The sequence below is a fragment of the Parus major genome, chromosome 18 (assembly GCF_001522545.3).
Source record: "Parus major isolate Abel chromosome 18, Parus_major1.1, whole genome shotgun sequence".
NCBI classification, from domain to species: domain Eukaryota; kingdom Metazoa; phylum Chordata; class Aves; order Passeriformes; family Paridae; genus Parus; species Parus major.
Window position 1 is genome coordinate 7,549,807 of NC_031786.1, and position 7,112 is coordinate 7,556,918.

Sequence of the window (7,112 nt, forward strand, 5' to 3'; positions counted from 1 at the left end):
CACACCATGCTGGGGACACACATCACACCCTGCTGGGGATGATACCCATGGGCTTTGGGCCTGGCTGCAGGGATCCCCTGCTCCTGCACACCAGAACTCCCCCCAGCAACGATGGATGGAGCCAGGAAGGACCCTCCAGGCCTTTTATTCCAATGGATGTTTGCAAATTCTTCCCCCTTATCTGGCAGCTTTCACCTCAGCTTTGCAAAAGCAGCGAGGAGTCTCTATTCTGTAGCTATTTTTCACCATAATGATTTATAATAGATGATGGAAATGAAAGTGCTGGAGGAAGAGAGGCCCAGTCTGGGCACTCGGATGGCCCTAATGAAGTCCCATCCAAGTTCCCATTTGTTGTCAGCTATTAATTCTCTCTCCAATTCAGTCCCCAAATTACTTTCCCTAGAACTGAATCTAAATATGAAAATCAATTAAGAAGGGAACGAGTAGCTACATCTGGGAGAAGAGGCAAATATAATGACAAATCACCTGGTTCCTTTCGAGCATGCAAATTAACATTTAGAATGTATTTTGAGGAAGGGGAGCTTGGAAATGCTGCTTCACAGAAACTGCTAGATCAATTTTCCAAGCCTGAGTGCTGGAGATTCTTCAAAGTTACTGAGGGCTCTGTCTTGGGATAAAAATATAAAAAAGGCAAGAAATCAATGCTGATAATTAATTTAGCAGAATCTATTCGTTCTTTCTCCTTCCAGTCAATGCAAAGGGAAAATCATGCAGGAGCTGAATTTTACATTTCCACAGAGATTGTGCTGGGACAAAATGAATAAACGCTCATAAATTAGTTCAAAAGCTCTCCTATGTTGTTGAAGTGGGGCTTTTTAATTAACTGGAGGAATTTGTCATCACTTTCCCCCCTGCCCTTGTGAGGGGAAGCGAGTGCCATGCAATGTGCCTGGGCAGCCCAGCCCTCTGGAGATCCAGCAGCTCCAGACCGGAATGTGGAAGAGCTTTACGCTGTGATTTTTTTTGTTTTAGGTCTGGTTTTATCTCAGTTTTATCCCTGGTGCTCAGTTTGATGTGCACCTGATGCATTGCTCGTGTCCCAGCCAGGATCCTGCTCATGTCCTGCAAACAGGAGCTGGCTGGGAGTTTGTGGGATTCAGACTTTTTAGCAGGGCTTGGGACAGGTCAGAAATGATGTTTTCAAACTAAAAGAGGATCGATTCAGGCTAGATATAAGGAAGAAATTTGTTTTGTCGTGAAACACTGACACAGTTTGTGTTTCTGTAAATAGTTTGGGGTTTTGTAGGGTTCCTAAATAGTTTAGAGGGGCCTCAGTAAATATTTAAGGAGCTTGCAGGATTGGTCAATGGTTTAGGAGGGTTACAGGGTTACCAGAGGGGCTGGGCTGGGATCCTGGAGCAGGAGCAGAGCAGCAGCACATCCTGTGTGCTCTGTCCTGCCACAGGCACAGAGGAGACACCTTTTAATTATTCAAAACTCATCTTCCCTCCCATTAGCAACAAATGGGAAGTGGATGGATTTTGGTAATGAATCCCCAGGAGGGTACTTGAGTTTAAAGCAAAACCTGTCCAGTTAAATCCATCCTGTGGAAATGGATTTAAACGCTCTGATCCTCCAAAATCAGTTTGGTGGGAGCACATTGCCAGAGAGAAGGGCTGAGCAAAAATGGAAAGTGGAAATGAAAATGAAAAATTAAAGTGGGAAACAAGAGGGGGAAATGGTCCTGGGCAGGTTTTGCCTTTGGTGTCAGCAGTGCTGGGGGATGAGGGGAGCTGGGGCACAGGGCTGCAGCACCAGGGTGGATTCTCCTGCCTGTGCCCTGGGGAAGGGAAAGCTCTGGGTTCTGGTGACACTGTGCTGTGGCCTGGACTGTGCTGGGGCTGGAGGAGGGACCCTGCAATGCCAATGGGGACAAAGCCTGGGAGCTTGTGGAACAGGGGTGTGTAACAAAGCAGGGCTGGTGAGAGGGGTTTGCTGTGGTTATTGGGGGTGTTGGGCCCTTGCTCCGTCTGCAAGTGGTTGATGGGCTGATTAATTTCCATGGAAATATCCTGTGTATCTTGATTAATGCATGGCAGACCCAGGGGTTTGCTGTCTGTGGGGTTTGTGGCCCATCCCAGAGCCCCAGGGGTGACATCCCTGGGATGTTGGCCCACACCTCCAGCAAATCCAGGTTCTTGCCAGTGCTCAGGGACTGGAACGTGAGATTTTGCACATATACAAACAGAACTTGTGGTTTTCACTTTGTTTGTGTAAGAACACAGGGATATTCCCCCCTGCAGCCCAGGGATGTGGGATGTGCTTCTGGATGCCACCTCACTGTTATCACGTTGATAACATCCAGGAAGAATTAATACACAACATCAAAATCTACATCCCTCAAAACAATTCCTTTTCAGTCTGGATGTCCCATGAGGAGTGGCAGCTGATCAGAGATTTCCACCCTTTATGAGGATCCAGTCTCTGAGATCAGATTCAGATGCTTTTCTCCAAGCTGGGGAAAAATCCTGCTGTGCCAGGCAGCTGAACCTTCTCAGTGGTGGAAAAGAGAAAAATCTCCCTGGTGCTTTAGAGCAAGGGATGGTTTCTGGGACAGGAAAGACAGCTGAGGAAAGGTTCATTTATTATCCTTGTCATGGATTTTATTAACAAAGGTCTATTGTAGGCATTTTTCTCTTTCTGCTTGCTCACTGTTTTTCCTTAGCAGTGGCTGAGCTGTTCCCCCTGATCAGGTAATGAGGTGCAGGGAGCAAACCCCATTAATCAGAGCTGGAGGATGGGAACAGGGACATTGCCTATTCAGCCTCCTCTAAACCCTCAGTGCTACATCAGAACCAACCATCACCAGGTCCAGCAGGAACCTGAGCCCCCAGGGCTGGTCCAGGTGCCCTCTGCTCCCAGCTCACTCCATGCAAACCCCCATGACCTCCAGGGCCATGTCTGGCAGCACAAGCGAGCTGTTATTTTCCCTCCCTCATTAACAAATGAATCTCCTGGTGGCTGATGTTTCTGCGATGTGTATTGGCCATGATCTGAGCAGGGCAGGCAATCATGTTCAATTATTGCATTAGCAGGACGAGGCTCATCCCGTGACTCCCAGCACTGGCTCCAGGCTGGGGCAGCAGGTCGGGGTTGGATGCTGCTTGCTCCAGGTTTTCCAGCCCTGTCCACCCTCCCCAGGGCTTCTGAGCTGCCTCTGCCTTACCACTGGCCTGGGCCACGCTGCAGCTGCTTGAAATGAAGGAATTTCTATTTCCTCTGTCTTGAAAAAACATAAATGATTTATCTAAAGCGAGGATGATCAAGGGTTAAGATTTTATTGGACAGTTCGGTTGCTGTGTCTGTGTTTGGAGCTTCTGTGAGTTCTGCCCCCAGTTTGATTACCATCAAACCCCAGCACGTTTGTCATGGGGAAGGAGAACATCAAGTGACATTTTTAGGCCAGGGCCAAATTCATCACTTGTCAGGCAGTTCTGCAGCTTTTGTGCATTTGCTGGGAACGTGGAGGAGATGCTCTCAAGCCAAACAGGTTCCTGTGGGGAACAAGCTGATCCCACACTGCCTGACGTGTTCCCTGTCCCATCTGCCGCTGTCCCTTTGTCCAGTTTGTGTCCCAGAACATCTTGTCCAGACAAACCCCGGGGCCAGAGCCCTTGGGAGCTGTCAGAGAGTCACAGAGCTGGGTTTCTCCAGCCTGGGAGGGCTCCTGCCCATGCATGGATGCTGTGGGCTCTGCAGGGACAAGGCTCGTGCCCAGATGTGCAGTGCAGGCTCCCCGTGGCCCCAGCAGCAATGGAAATGAGTGTCTGAGGTAGAGCCAGCTCGCGCTTTGCTTTCCCTGCACACCGAGCCAAAGCAGAGACAAAACACACTCAGGGGGTGTCACCAGGGATGGCTGAACCCTCCCCAGACACATTTTATCCTTTTTTCCTGCACCACACATCCCAGAGGGCTCATACAAAGCAGTTTTGGTCTCCTGCCACCCTCAGAGGAACCCAAGGTACTTCTGAGCCCCCGTGAGGGCCCTGCCGCTCCCACCCTGACCCCGGCTGGCTGGAGCATGCACACCCAACATCGCCTTGAGGTGAGCAGCAGGAGAGGAAAGCGGGGATGAAACATCCTCCTAACAGCCTAAGTATTACATGCCAGACAGCACAGGGCCTGGAAAGCCAGATAGTTTATTGGAAAAGACATTGTCAAGCTGAATAGCATCAGAGGGAGAGGCACTGGGGCCTGGCATCTTGGTAGCAACAGCGAAGTCTTGCTTTGCTTCACTTGTATTTTGGCAGATCAGTTCCCGCTGTTTTGGGTGGTTTTGGGCTGTTTTGGGTGTTTTGGGGCTGTTCTGGGTGTTTTTGGGCTGTTCTGGGTGTTTTGGGGCTGGATGGGTGTTTATCCTGGGCTGCAGGAGTGAGGCAAGGCCTGCAGCCTGGCTGGATCAGCTCCTTCCTGGGCTGCAGGAGGTGGCAGCTCTGGGATTTGTCCCCAGGTGTGTGACATGTCCTCTCTCTGTGTGGAGCAGAGCTGAGCTTGTTCACACTCAAGAAAGCAGAAGTTTGGAAAAAAAGAGACTTGGTAAGAGGTCAGCACTGGGTGAGTGCTCTTCTCCCTGGAGGGAATTGCTCTGTTAAAGCCCTGGGGTGATGCTCCTGTCCCTGACTGCTCAGTCAGTCCCTACCCTGATCTAGGGTGATGCCAGCCCCAAGCTGCCAGTGGGGGAAGTTTTTAACCCCATTTTAACACTTTCCTGGCTGTTATTTACATCAATCACAGCACTTTTTGGTGCAGCAAAGATGTTCCAGGTGGGATCTGTCTCTCCCCTTTGCTCTGCCACCTTCACCCCCTCCCACCCCTGGGCACAATGGGCTTGAAATTCCTGATCCCTCTCCTCATCTCCAGGCTCTGGAAGAGGAAAAAGGTTTGATAGCTCAGCCCTCAGCTCAAGCAGCTCAGTGCTAACAATGGTTTTGTTTAGCACTGGGACAGTGGTTCAGCTTGATCATCAGAAGGAGCTTTTTCATGGGAAAAGTGGCCAAGCATTGGAATGGGCTTCCCAGGGATATGATGGATTCACCACCCCTGGAGATATTTAAAAAACAGCTGGACATGGAACACAGTGGTATGGTCTGGTTGGCAGGTCAGGCAAAGGTTAGATTCAGTGATCTTGGAGCCTTTTGAAACCTAAACAATTCTGTGAAGTGATCCCAGGGCCCGGGCTCAGGGCTGGGAGCTCTAACCTAAACCCATCCTGACCTGTGCCTCATTGTGCCATGGGTGGGACCTTCCTGGAGAGAGAATCTCGACATTTCCCTCGTTTCCTCCTTCATCTGAGCATTGCTCCTGACTCTCCCACTGTCCAGTGTCCCCTCACAGTCAGGAAAAGCTTCCCCTGCCAGCTCTGAGGTGCTGTGGGGCATCCAGGCAGTGTCAGAGTCCAGTCCAGACTGTGCCATAGGGTTTTACCTGCCACATGGACCTTTTATAGGGTTTTCTCTCTGCTCCATTCAGCTCTCAGCCCACTGTCCATCTTTTTGGGTCATGAGGGACTCTCAGGTTGGAGAAGGAGTGGGAGCAGAGAGAAGAGCAGGAAGGTGCCTGAGAGCACTGTGCTGGGTGCTGCATGCAGAGAAAACGCTCAGGGCTGTAAATGCTTCCCTGAGCCTTTGAAATGGGTTTGCTCCAGCTGCCTTTGGACCCCTCCTTTAGGCTGGTGCTTGGGAAAACATGCTGGGCAAACAGGGACATGGGCAGGGAGCAGCACTGGAAGTGGCTGGAATAGCCACTGGGGGAACTGAGGCACTGGGGGCAGCAGGATGCAGCCTGCCAGGCTCATGGGCATCCTTCATTCCCTGAATTCCTGCTGCAGCAAGGTCCTCACACCACTTGCAGCACCCAGAGCAGTGGGGTGAGGAGGAATAACCTCCCAGCTGCTGAACCTTCCCTGAAAGAGCTCTGCAAACAGCAAAAGATGAGGTTTACCCAATTAATAAGTGCGTGTGCTGATGGTATTTGCTCAGCTGTGCTCGTGTTTCTCGCTGACTCAGAGGCAGGGAGGGTTTGTGCTGCGTGGGCTCCCCGTGTGTCACACCAGGCGTGGAACCTGCAGCTCCAGCCCTGCAGACCCCACCGGGGCTGGCACTCCCTGCTCAGCTCCCCCAAAGACCACCCCAGAGCCCAGAGCCCAAGTGCTAAAAGCCCTGGTGTTGCACAAACCCCCTGAGCTCCCCCTCTGCCCTTGGGAAGCTCTGTCGTGCAGGGGATGAGGTGACATGGCTGAGCCAGGATGCTGGGACATTTCCCTGTCCCAAGGAGCCCCCTCTGGGCCCTGGCTGTGCCCAGGTGCCCAGGCAGCAGCTGGGTGTCAGCAGGACTGCCCTGCTGTGGGGTTTGCTCTGTGCTGAGCCTGAGAGAAGACAGGGGGTGCATAAACCTGAGCAGCAGCAGGGGCTTTGCAATGTTTAAAACCCTGCTCAGGGAAACCACAAAAACCCAGCTTAAGTGGCCCCAGCTGGTGTCCTGCCCAAATGAAACATCTGCACCCAGTCTGGGTGGAATGATGGAAAACCCTGGGGCTCACAGGATCCACTGGGATCCAGCACACACTGTCACCTCAAACCAGGCACTGTCTCCTGGCTGTTTGTCCTGCCTCCTGCTTGGCCTTAACTCAGGAAATGCAGCTCCAGGCTGCAATGCTGTGACCCCTTCTGAGTGTGTCTGTCCTGGCATCATAGCCAGAAATCCCCATTTTCCCCACTATAAATAGCATTTCTCTGTGTGTGTGCATTTATAGATGTAGAGACAGCTTTGCAGGCTGATACCCAGCCCTGCAGTGCTGGGTTAGCAGTTGGACTCAATGATCTTTAAGGTTCTTTCCAACTTTAACTTTTCTGTGCTTCCATAATTGTATTATGGAATATAATTATATTATTAACCTTTTTATATAAATAAAATAGATTAGCAAGCTGATATCCAATCGTGCAGTGCTGGGTTAACAGTTGCACTCAATGATCTTAAAGTTCCTTCCCAACCTAAATGATCCTTTGCTTCCATGATTAAACCTTTATATATCTATATCTATATCTATATCTATATCTATATCTATATCTATATCTATATCTATATCTATATCT